Source organism: Phyllobates terribilis, unplaced genomic scaffold (assembly GCF_046119375.1).
Source record: "Phyllobates terribilis strain yellow unplaced genomic scaffold, ASM4611937v1 Scaffold_5__5_contigs__length_657084704, whole genome shotgun sequence".
In the NCBI taxonomy this organism is placed as follows: domain Eukaryota; kingdom Metazoa; phylum Chordata; class Amphibia; order Anura; family Dendrobatidae; genus Phyllobates; species Phyllobates terribilis.
This window is the reverse complement of record NW_027362765.1, coordinates 432,221,092-432,233,835: the sequence shown is the minus strand read 5'-3', so window position 1 is coordinate 432,233,835 and position 12,744 is coordinate 432,221,092.

Sequence of the window (12,744 nt, the reverse complement as noted above, 5' to 3'; positions counted from 1 at the left end):
ACACAGTGGATTTTCGAGACCTTATGTCCGTCGCAGTGCCCCAGTACCAGATGCCCAGTCGGCACTACTTCTCAAAGAAAGGTGTGCCTGCGCTCCACCAGCATGTCACACACAACATCACCGCTTCTTTGAGAAACTCTGTGTGTGACAGGGTGCATTTCACCACAGACACTTGGACGAGTAGGCATGGACAGGGCCTTACATGTCGCTGACTGGGCACTGGGTAACTATGGTGACAGCAGGACATGGTACTGCTGTCCAAGTCTTACCATCCCCACGAGTTTTGCGTCAATCCTCTTTATCTCGAAGTTTCTCCACTGCTACTGCCTCCTCAACCTCCTCTCGGTCCTCCACCTGCATCCAAAGCCTGTCTGGTAATGCCACCTGCTTTCTAACTGCGCAGAAGGAATCCTGCACACCTCCTTACTATGCTGGCAGCAGGGCTCAACGGCATCAGTGTTTACTTTGAAATGTCTGGGAAATGTGAGTCACACAGCTGAGGACTTGTGGTCAGCTCTGGAGACCCAGTTTCATGAATGGTTGTCTCCACTGGACCTGCAACCAGGGAAGGCCGTGTGCGACAATGCTGCAAACCTGGGTGCGGCCCTTCGCCGGGGCAATGTCACACATGTGCCTTGTATGGCTCACGTGTTGAACCTGGTTGCCCGTAAATTTTTAGCCCACTATCCCGGACTAGATGGCCTTCTGCAGAGGGCATGGTCGCTGTGTGCTCACTTCCGCCGTTCGCATCCCGCAGCTCAACGACTTACATCTCTACAGAAGTCGTTGGGCCTGCCAGTTCACCGGCTGAAATGCGATGTGCCGACACGGTGGAATTCAACTCTGCACATGTTGCAGCGACTGTGGCAGCACCGACAAGCACTGGTGCAATACGTTCTGACGTATAGCCTGGGCCAACGAGATCCAGAGGTGGGGCAAATCACGCTGCAGGAGTGGTCTCAGATCAGGGACCTATGAAGTTGACGCACCCCCTGGGCCGTGGGGTACCCTGAGCCGGGCCGGTAGACGCTGGGTTTTGTAGTCACTTTGGCGGTGACCCGGTCCATGACCCAGGGCGGTCAATCCAACGGTAATTTGTATATATGGATTTTATAATATCCGACTACGCCACCTGTGGAGTGCGGCCAAAGGGGCCGCCAATGTGGAACAGTCCTCTGAAGCTGGTGGTTTTGCAGCAATGGTATTATTACTCACCACAGGAAGAGTGTAGTCTCAGGGCAGTGTGGGTGGATGATGGTGGTTGTAGTGCAGGGAGTCAGTAATGAAAACAGAGTCCATGTGATGCAGTCCCAAGATCTTTACTCACAGTTGTTGCAGTCCAGATTACAGGTACCAGATCAATCTCACCCGTCGTGCTGTGCGTACTCAGCGAGGGGCTCAGTCCACCCCCAGATAGCTCCGGAGTACTTAGCAGGACCCCCTTCTGTGTGTCCTTTCTCTGGCCTTCTCCCTGCACCTCACACCCAGTGACACTTCTATCCGGTATCCTCGGGCCTTGGCGGGCGACGTGTGTTCCGTCCCCTGGGTCCTATGTGGCTACCTTCTTAGTGAGACTGGTGTGGACTTTTGCCTGCAGTACATGAAATGCTGCAGCCTCCGGTTTCTAGTTGAGCCTTGCTGTTTCTCCTCTAGTTGAGGGACCGGTTCCCCTTATCTGGCCTGAGCCCTCTACCTCCTGGTAGCAGCGGGAGTACGGGTGGCCTTCTGCACAGCCCGTACCACTAGGGTCCCTTCGGTTCCTGGAGCCTTCCTGCTCCCACTCCTCTCTTCTCTCCTTCAGTCCTGGGCCTCCCAGGCTAGGCCCGCCTCCGGAGCAGAGCTCATGCCGAGCCTCTGCTCCTGTCACTTTTCCTGCTCTGACTGGCTTGCTCTTTCTAAGATGGCTTCCTATTTATACTCTCCCTGTCATGTGCTCCCCTAAGCTGCTCCCCTAAGCACTCACTACATAGGACCCTCCCACCAGCTAGGGACCTGGAACTGTGCTCTCCCTTAGGAGCAATCTCGCCCTACCCCCACTGCGGGTATGTGTTGGATGCAGGTGTTGGGTCCCGAGCCATACGCCTTCCTTACCTGAGGGTGAGATACCACACCTCTGGAAGATGCAGTAACTCTGTGGCGACTGAACCCTCAGGGGCACCACACACCCTTCTGCACAGTTTTGAAATGGCGACGAAGATGTTTAGTGCTGACGACGATGCCATTATCAGCATGACTATTCCGGTGATTTACATGCTGGAGCACACATTAAACAGAATTCAGAGTCAGGTGGTGGGACAAGAGGAGGTAGAGGAAGTAGAGGAGGAGTCGTATGCGGAAGGGATAACATCTCCAAGGTCCAGATGGTTGGCAGCACCAAGGCGGCAGGCATGGGAGGGATTAACCAGGGCACATGGTAGCAGCCAAACTGTTGAGGAAGGTGCAGGAGCCGAGGAAGAAGTGGAGGATGAACTGGCGATGGGCATGGAAGACTCATCAGATGAGGGAGACCTAGATCACATTTCTGTTGTGCGAGGTTGGGGGGAGAGGGCAGAGGAAGGAAGCATGATTCTTAACTCGCTACCAACACAACAAGGACTTGGTCCTCCTGGATGCAAGACACATGAGTGCCTTCTTGCTGCACTACCTGCAACATGACCCTCAGATTGCAGAGTTCGAAGTCATCCCGACTACTGGGTTGCCACACTCTTAGATCCCCGGTACAAATGTAAATTTGCCAAAATAATTCCTGCCATAAAAAGGGATTGACGCATGCAGGAGTATCTGCAGACGCTGTTGCAGAATCTTACATGTGCTTTTCCACAAAACACCAGTGGTGCACGTAGTGAATCTCACAGTTCTAATTTGCCAACCGTGGGACTGTCCAGTCTTCAGCACTCAAACCGTAACAGTAACACAGTATCTGCTGGTAACAGCAATTTTGTGGAATCGTTTCACCACTTTTTTAGACCATCCCTTGCAAGGCCACAGGAGACAAGAAGTCTGACACATAGTCAATGCCTAGAGAGGATGGTGCAGGAGTATCTCCAAGTGAACATCGAAGCCATGACTGTGTCACTGGACCCTTACTCATTTTGGTATTCCAATCTGGAAAAATGGCCAGAGCTTGCCACTCACGCCTTGGAGATCTTGTCATGCCCTGCAGCCAGTGTTCTCTCGGAACGTGTGTTCAGCGCTGCTGATGGTGTGCTGACAGATAAGCGCACGCGGCTGTCCACTGAGAATGTAGACAGACTCACGTTCATAAAGATGAACAAATCATGGATTGCAAGGACTTTTCTAACCCTGTGTTATCCTTGGGAGACTAAAAGCTTGAGGATTTGGTAATATCACCTCACCAACCGTTTTAAGCAACTGTGGGGAAATTGATGCCACTTAACCCTAGAACACATGACCATAAAAATCTACACTTTCATATACCTGGAGCCTTTTAGACCCGTGTGCAAATAACATGGAATAACTCAAACTCAAATGACAAACAACTATATACATGAAGAATACCTAGAGTTTCAAAATTCTAACTAAAGTAATCTTGCAGAAAATAGAAAGCAATTAACTGGGCGGGACTGCAAGGCCCCAGGTATGCGTTCTAGGGTTAAGTGGTGTCTGTGCCACAATTTTGGGAAAAAATGGAGACTCTTTTTGGCGTCCCTTGCTGTGTCTTACGTGACGTTGGCATCGTCAATTCCAGGTGGGTTGGGTCGCCCCCCCCTTTTAACTGTAAGAAACTACATACAGTATGGCTTGGGGTAACACAGATGGTTGAGTCTGAAGAGCTGTTTACTCAGAGGTCTGCTCCAAATCTTCAGTGTCTGCAAGTCAGCTTAGAATTTTTAACTGCATCTAGCCTAGGCAATACTTTGGGCGTAGTAGCCCAGCTGCGAAGCAAGCTGCACCACCTGTGTATCTAATAAGAATTTTTAAGTGCATCTAGCCTAGGCAGACTGTGGGGACCCCCAACCAAACCCAGACGCTCAGCCCCCCTACCGCCCCCCTTTCCTTGACAATACAATAATGTAACTCTTACAACTGGATGGGTGAGGATCGGTCACAGCTTTATTAACTCTTTATACTCATTCCATTCAAAAGGCATTTTATTTCTAAAACAATTCAGCTTGTTGCAGCATGCCCTGGGTCTCCACTCCGGCAAGTTGGCCAACAAGTGTAACTCTCCATCATGTCCTTTCTATTTCCAGGCCACGGAGGATCCTGCGTACTCGTATGCAGGACTGTGACCCCCACCCATCACTCTTAACGCTTGTTCCACTCCGTCCTGGAGTCCTGACAGGAATATGTCCAGTCCAATATCCATTAATTAAACACCGTCGGGCCGTATGAGGCCTGCTTTATCTCCTTCCAGTTGTCGTTGTCGTACCACTACACCGCCTCTGTCTCTTCTAAATTTTGCCATCCGAATATTTATTACCCGCCTTGTCCGTTCGATGGCCGTGATGTCTCGCGCACCTTGCCATACCGCTATCAGCACAATCTCTGACCATACTATAGCTAGTTTTGTGAAAAATTCTCTGAAGCGCTCAGTGTCTAGTTTCATTATTGCCATTAGTTATGCGCTCTTGTGATGACCTAGGTTGTTTCCCCCGGCCTGTATAACTAAGATGACCGGACATCTTGCCTTTCTCCCTACCTTGATTACCTCCATTAGTACCTGTGGCCATAGCAGGCCTCTAATACCTCTCCAGTTGAAATATTTGTTATGAAACTCTAATTTCCTCCCGCCTGGGCGGACTTTCGCCCTTTTTTCTGCCCAATATATATACGAGTGGCCTATCACCCACACTGTTGGCTTAGCGTCACCTGTAAAAGAAACAAACCACGATAGGATAACAAGTCCGGTCTTATGTATCTTGCCAAACACATGGATCGCCATCTCCCTATCCTCTGAACTTCCGTTTCTGACAGTCCTGCTATTGCTGCTTCTGTGGCCGCGCCTATGCGGAATGAGTGTGTCCCGTAATCTTTGGGGTGGTTCCCTGCCGATGTTATGCATTTATTAAATATAGCTTGGAACTGGTATCTTGATAATAGTGTTCCATCAATGTGTGATAGGAAGAAATTACTTTGTGATCTGATGGTTAGATATGTTTTTACTATTGTCACCCGACTCAGTGTTCTGTTTGTGGGTTGTAGAAGTACCCAAGTGCCCCTGCCCGCTGGAACCGTTTTCGATTTGTGTATGCGTAGACGTATTGCATTATTGGCTATGACTACGTCCTGGTGTAATAAGCCTCCACTGGTGGTAATTTTGGATTGAGGGACTAATTCGCTTATGCATATCGCCCCGAAGATGGCGATCACAAATTCAGTAGACAGTAGAGTTGCTTCAAATTGTGAGTGTCATGTTAATGGTGATAGGGATATGATGTGAGAAATCAGTTTTAGTGACACGGGACGGGACGTCTACACTCCTGACTTGGCTGACCCCTTTTCCACCCTTTTATGGATTGTTTGATGATGAATCTTTGTCACATCTCCCCAATTCAGTAGTTGGAAGTGAAATGCTACTCCGGTCAGACACCGCTGCGCTGATGCCCCTGATATGCCCCTCATCATTAGCTGGTGGAGAAATTCTATGGTGACTTGTGATCTGGCTTGTTCACATTGGTCTAGCCGTCTGCCTGCTACTAGTCGTGTCCACTCTTCCCATGCCTTACCGTATGCTTGTCACGTCGACGGGGCAACTGACGCTATGATTATTGGCATCAACTATTCGCCACTAGATCCCATAGGGAAGGTGGGCAACTGTTGCCCGATTGGTGGGCGTTGTGGAAGAGCTCAGTGAAAATCTGCCAATTGAATGGTTATAAAGCGTTAGCAGCAGCTTTAGACCCCTCAGCATAGTGGCTAGCGCGGACCAATACATTGTGTTTTAGGCACAGGAATGCTAGCATGGGTAGTAGGCCTAGCACTGGGAGAGACGATGATGCCATCTTATTAATGCAGTGCGCTAGGCTGGTGTTTTTTGTTATGAAGCGTATATTTTTGTAATCCAGGAGCGCGCCCCATATTTCTATTGCTACCACTATTGGGAAGAAAAATTATTTTCAGGGCTAGATGCAGCTAAAAATTATTTTTAATTTAAAAGCTGGTGGAGCTTGGTATAGACGGCCTAATACAATGAGTCCCACACACTGCTAGAAGGCCAAATATTTTTTCAGAGGTAGATGCAGAAAAAAATGATTTTTAATTTGCAACCTGATGGAGGTCAGTATAGATGGACTAATAGAACAAGTCCCACACATTTCTAGAAGGCCAAATATTTTTTCAGAGCTAGATGCAGATAAAAATTATTTTTAATTTGCAACCTGATGGAGGTCAGTATAGATGGACTAATAGAACAAGTCCCACTCACTGCTAGAAGGCCAAATATTTTTTCAGAGCTAGAGGCAGACAAAAAATTATTTTGAATTTGCAACCTGATGGAGGTCAGTATAGATGGACTAATAGAACAAGTCCCACACACTGCTTGAAGGCCAAACATTTTTTCAGAGCTAGATGCAGAAAAAAATTATATTCAATTTGCAACCTGATGGAGGTCAGTATAGATGGACTAATAGAACAAGTCCCACACACAGCTAGAAGCCCAAATATTTTTTCAGAGGTAGATGCAGAAAAAAATTAATTTTTAATTTGCAACCTGATGGAGGTCAGTATAGATGGACTAATAGAACAAGTCCCACACACTGCTACAAGGCCAAATATTTTTTCAGAGCTAGATGCAGATAAAAATTATTTAAATATTTTTTCAGAGCTAGATGCAGAAAAATATTATATTCAAATTGCAACCTGATGGAGGTCAGTATAAATGGACTAATAGAACAAGTCCCACACACAGCTAGAAGCCCAAATATTTTTTCAGAGGTAGATGCAGAAAAAAATTATATTCAGTTTGCAACCTGATGGAGGTCAGTATAGGTGGACTAATAGAACAAGTAACACACACTGCTAGAAGGCCAAATATTTTTTCAGAGCTAGATGCAGAAAAATATTATATTCAAATTGCAACCTGATGGAGGTCAGTATAAATGGACTAATAGAACAAGTCCCACACACAGCTAGAAGCCCAAATATTTTTTCAGAGGTAGATGCAGAAAAAAATTATATTCAGTTTGCAACCTGATGGAGGTCAGTATAGGTGGACTAATAGAACAAGTCCCACACACTGCTAGAAGGCCAAATATTTTTTCAGAGCTAGATGCAGATAAAAATTATTTTTAATTTGCAACCTGATGGAGGTCAGTATAGATGGACTAATAGAACAAGTCCCACACACTGCTAGAAGGCCAAATATTTTTTCAGAGCTAGATGCAGAAAACAATTATATTCAATTTGCAACCTGATGGAGGTCAGTATAGATGGACTAATAGAACAAGTCCCACACACAGCTAGAAGCCCAAATATTTTTTCAGAGGTAGATGCAGAAAACATTTTTATTCAGTTTGCAACCTGATGGAGGTCAGTATAGATGGACTAAAAGAACAAGTCCCACACACTGCTAGAAGGCCAAATATTTTTTCAGAGCTAGATGCAGATAAAAATTATTTTTAATTTGCAACCTGATGGAGGTCAGTATAGATGGACTAATAGAACAAGTCCCACACACTGCTAGAAGCCCAAATATTTTTTCAGAGCTAGATGCAGATAAAAATTATTTTTAATTTGCAACCTGATGGAGGTCAGTAGAGATGGACTAATAGAATGATGCTATGCCCAAAAGGTTTTACTTCACTAGGTGCAGTAAAAAAATTGGTATTCTATACACAGATGGTGTAGCTTGCGACACAGATAGGCTACTCCACTGACTAACACACTCTGCAATAGGCCAAAAAGGATTAGCTTTGCTAGATTTAGCCAAATGCTGTGAAAAAAACTTGCACAGCACTGGCACAGACCTGCCTGGCAAAAACTGATAGGAACTGATGTAACTTAGTCCTGAAAAGGACTGCAATTACAAATAGTCTTTACTCCCACAACCTATCTATTTAAGAGCACAGACTTGCCTGATAAAAGTCGTAGAAAATGCTGTAACCTAGTCCTTAGAAGGACTACAATCACAACTATTCCCTACTCCCAAGCTATCTGTAGATTTGTGCGAAAATTGGCTTGAAATTAACAAGGAATAGTGCACACAGCAACAGCGGTGCCGTCTAACACGCAGCTGCAGCAGTGAGAAAATGGTGGCGACGGGGAAAATGGCTTGGTCTTATAGGGCAAGGACATGTGACATACACTGCCAATGACACATGCCCTTGCTTGTGTGAAAAAAGCACTTCGCTCCGTGTGTGCGCTGCTGATAGGCTGACAGATGGCACCTCCCCACTGTAAATGCGGGAAAGAGAAAAAAAAAAATGGAGATCTTCATTATTCCTGCAGAGATCCATCCCCTGCCCCTCCCCCCGCCCCGCTGTACACTCAAACTGCGTATTAACATTAATTTTCATCATTACTGAGAAAAAATCCAGTTATGATTTTGGTGCACAAACCAGTTATCGAACATAACCTCGAACAGCCGAATTTTTTTCAAATCGTTCGTGTTCGCCGAACGGCTCGAACACCGCCCAAAACAGCTCGAATTTGAGATTGGCGAACAGTTCGAGTCGAACAACGCTCATCTCTATTGCTCACCCTACAAGTGTGCTGTAGCTTTGGAGGTGGTCAGAGCATGCCTTTGAACCTTTTAGGTTAGGGACCCACTAAGAGGTTCGATGTGTGATGTGGCAGTAGCTTCGCACAGTCTGATCAGAATGTTAGCCTAAGAACCTCATATTTATTTATGTATATTTTTGCCTAGCTGTTACATATATGATTTCTGGCTAAGCCTTTTTTCTTTCAAGTATGTAAAATCGATGTAAATACTTGTATGCCAAAAATGACAAAAGTATTCTTGCTGTGATACCTTTATTGGCTAACCAGAAAATATACAGTGGGTACAGAAAGTATTCAGACCCCTTTAAATGTTTCACTCTTTGTTTCATTGCAGCCATTTGGTAAATTCTAAAAAGTTCATTATTTTTCTCACTAAAGTACACTCTGCACCCCATCTTGAATGAAAAAAAAACAAAAATGTAGAAATTTTTGCAAATTTATTAAACAAGAAAAACTGAAATATCACATGGTCATAAGTATTCAGACCCTTTGCTCAGACACTCATATTTAAGTCACATGCTGTCCATTTCCTTGTGATCCTCCTTGAGATGGTTCTAGTCCTTCATTGGAGTCCAGCTGTGTTTAATTAAACTGATAGGACTTGATTTGGAAAGGCACACACCTGTCTGTATAAGACCTCACAGCTCACAGTGCATGTAAGACCAAATGAGAATCTTGAGCTCAAAAGGAACTGCCCAAGAAGCTCAGAGACAAAATTGTGGCAAGGCACAGATCTGGCCAAGGTTACAAAATAATTTCTGCTGTACTCAAGGTTCCTAAGAGCACAGTGGCCTCCATAATCCTTAAATGGAAGAAGTTTGGGACCACCAGAAGTTTTCCTAGACCTGGCCGTCCAGCCAAACTGAGCAATTGTAGGAGAAGAGCCTTGGTGAGAGAGGTAAAGAAGAACGCCAAGATCACCGTGCCTGAGCTCCAGAGATGCAGGAGGGAGATGGGAGAAAGTTCCACAAAGTTAACTATCACTACAGTCCTCCACCAGTCGGGACTTTATGGCAGAGTGGCCCGACGGAAGCCTCTCCTCAGTGCAAGACATATGAAAGTCCGCATAGAGTTTGCTCAAAAACACATGAAGAACTCCCAGACTATGAGAAATAAGATTCTCTGGTCTGATAAGACGAAGATAGAACTTTTTGGTGATAATTTTAAGCAGTATGTGTGGAGAAAATCAGGCACTGCTCATCACCTGCCCAATACAATCCCAACAGTGAAACTTGGTGGTGGCAGCATCATGCTATGGGGGTGTTTTTCAGATGCAGGGACAGGACGACTGGTTGCAATTGAAGGAAACATGAATGCAGCCAAGTACAGAGATATCCTGGATGAAAACCTCTTCCAGAGTGCTCTGGACCTCAGACTTGGCCGAAGGTTCACCTTCCAACAAGACAATGACCCTAAGCACACAGCTAAAATAACAAAGGAGTGGCTTCACAACAACTCTGTGACCATTCTTGACTGGCTCAGCCAGAGCCCTGACCTAAACACAATTGAGCATCTCTGGAGAGACCTGAAAATGGCTTTGCACCAACGTTCACCATCCAACCTGACGAAACTGGAGAGGAACTGCAAGGAAGAATGGCAGAGGATCCCCAAATCCAGGTGTGAAAAACTTCTTGCATGATTCCCAAGAAGACTCGTGGCTGTACTAGCTCAAAAGGGGGCTTCTACTCAATACTGAGCAAAGGGTCTGAATACTTATGACCATGTGATATTTCAGTTTTTCTTTTTTAATAAATTTGCAAAAATTTCATCATTTCTGTTTTTTTCAGTCAAGATGGGGTGCAAAGTGTCCTTTAACGAGAAAAAAAAATGAACTTTTTAGAATTTACCAAATGGCTGCAATGAAACAAAGAGTGAAATATTTAAAAGGGTCTGAATACTTTCCGTACCCACTGTATATAAATGCAAGCTTTCAGAGCACAGAGGCTCCTTCTTCAGGCAAGATTACCAATGAATTCATAAGACAAAAGGCACAGCATTTGAGAGATGTTACAACAAGACATTTGTTCATGAGGTGTAAGTTGTGATGCCTCCTACAGATAAGTTAGGGAGAGCAAATTAGTTTTTTTTGTTGCAAAATGAGAGGCCTTGGGAATGTGTAATTATCTGGAGGTGTGAATTGTGTCCATGTAGTGAGTCATAAAGCCAGGTGTTATATTTAGTCCTGTTGTCAGTGAATTGAACATCCTTATCAATTTGAATTCCCAAATTTTTCTTTCTCTGTTGCCCTTGAAGTGACCTTTTAGTATTAAAACTTTTAGATCTTTCATACTGTGTCCCCGGCCAGAGAAATGTTTTCCCACAGGTGTATCCAGTTCATTCTTAATTGTGTGTCTGTGTAAATTCATTCTCGTTTTCAGCCTTTGCATAGTGTCTCCAATCTAAACTCCTTCTGGGCACCTTGTACATTGTATCATGTACACCACAATGAAGGATGTACATGAAAAGACATCCATGATTTTGTAGTCCTGATTTGTGTTAGGTATGCAGACTGTATTTGATGGTAATATGTGGGTACAAGTTTTGCATTTTTTGTTTTTACATGGGAATGTGCCCGTCACTGCTGGTGATGAGAGGACACTTCTGACAAGGATATTCCTTAAGTTAGGGGGCTGTTTGTAGGACAGAAGTGGTAGTTCTGGGAATATTTCTTTCAGTTTCTGGTCTCTATGGAATATGGGTTGGAGATCAGCACCAATTTTCCTTAGGATATTCATGTGGGGGTTGTATGTGACCACAAGAGGTACCCTGTTGTTGTCCTCCCTTTGTCTGTAATCCAGGAGGCTACTTCTTGGTATCCTTGTAGCTCTGTGAATTTGTTCATCTATTACCAGTGGATGGTATCCTTGTTGTAGGAATGCATACCTCAGTGATAGTAGCTGCAGTTTTCTGTCCTTGCTGTCTGAACAAATTCGAATGTACCTCAGAGCTTGACTGTAGATGATGGATTTTTTTGTGTGTCTTGGATGAAAGCTGTTCCATCTAAGATATGCTGGACGTCCTGTGGGCTTATGGTAAATTGATGTTTGTATGTTGTTGTCTTTGATGTATATGGTCATATCCAGAAAATGTATTTGGAATTTTGAGAAGTTGAGGGTGAGCTTGATGGTTGGGTGGAACCTGTTGAAGTTATCGTGGAAGGTGAGCAGATCATCTTTTGAGCCTGTCCAGATTATTAGCAGATCATCAATGTAGCGGAAGTATGCTAGGGGTTTAATAGAGCAAGATGACAAAAACTCCTCCTCTAGTTTAGCCATAAATAGGTTAGCATATTGTGGGGACATTTTGCTTCCCATGTCGCTACCAATACATTGTTGGTATAAATTGTTCCCAAAGGAGAAATAATTGTGATGGAGCACAAACCTGATGAATTGCAGAGTTGGTTCTGTAGCCAGATTGTTTTTTTGTAGGAAATGTTTGCATGCTGCAATCCCATCCTCATGAGGAATGTTGGAGTAGTGAGACTCTACAATCATGGTTGCTAGTATTGTGTCCTCCGGAAGTGGGCCCAGGGCTGACAGTTTGCAGAGAATATCCGTTGTGTCCTGGATATAACTGGGTGTGCATCTCACCAGAGGTTTCAGAATGTTCTCTACCCAGCCTGAGATATTTTGCGTTAATGTCCCAATGCCAGAAATGATTGGTCTCCCAGGATTACCTTCTTTATGTATTTTAGGTAACATGTAGAAGGTACCTGTTTGGGGATTGTCTGGTATTAGTTCCAGTAGTGAGGATGAAGTAGAATCAAACCCATTGATGATATGTGTTAGTTCCTCTGTGTATTTTTTGGTGGGATCTTCCTGAAGTGGAGTGTAGTATTTTATAGCCAAGAGTTGTCTGTGTGCTTCTTGGATGTAGTCTGACATGTTCATAATGACTACAGCTCCTCCTTTGTCTGCTGGTTTGATAATGATTTTGTTATTTGCTTTTAAAGACTGTATGGCTTTTCTTTCCTCCATACTGATATTGTGCGGCACTTTGTGGTATCTGTCCAAAATTTCAGATTTAACTTTTTTTACGGAAACAGTCTATGTAGTGATCTAG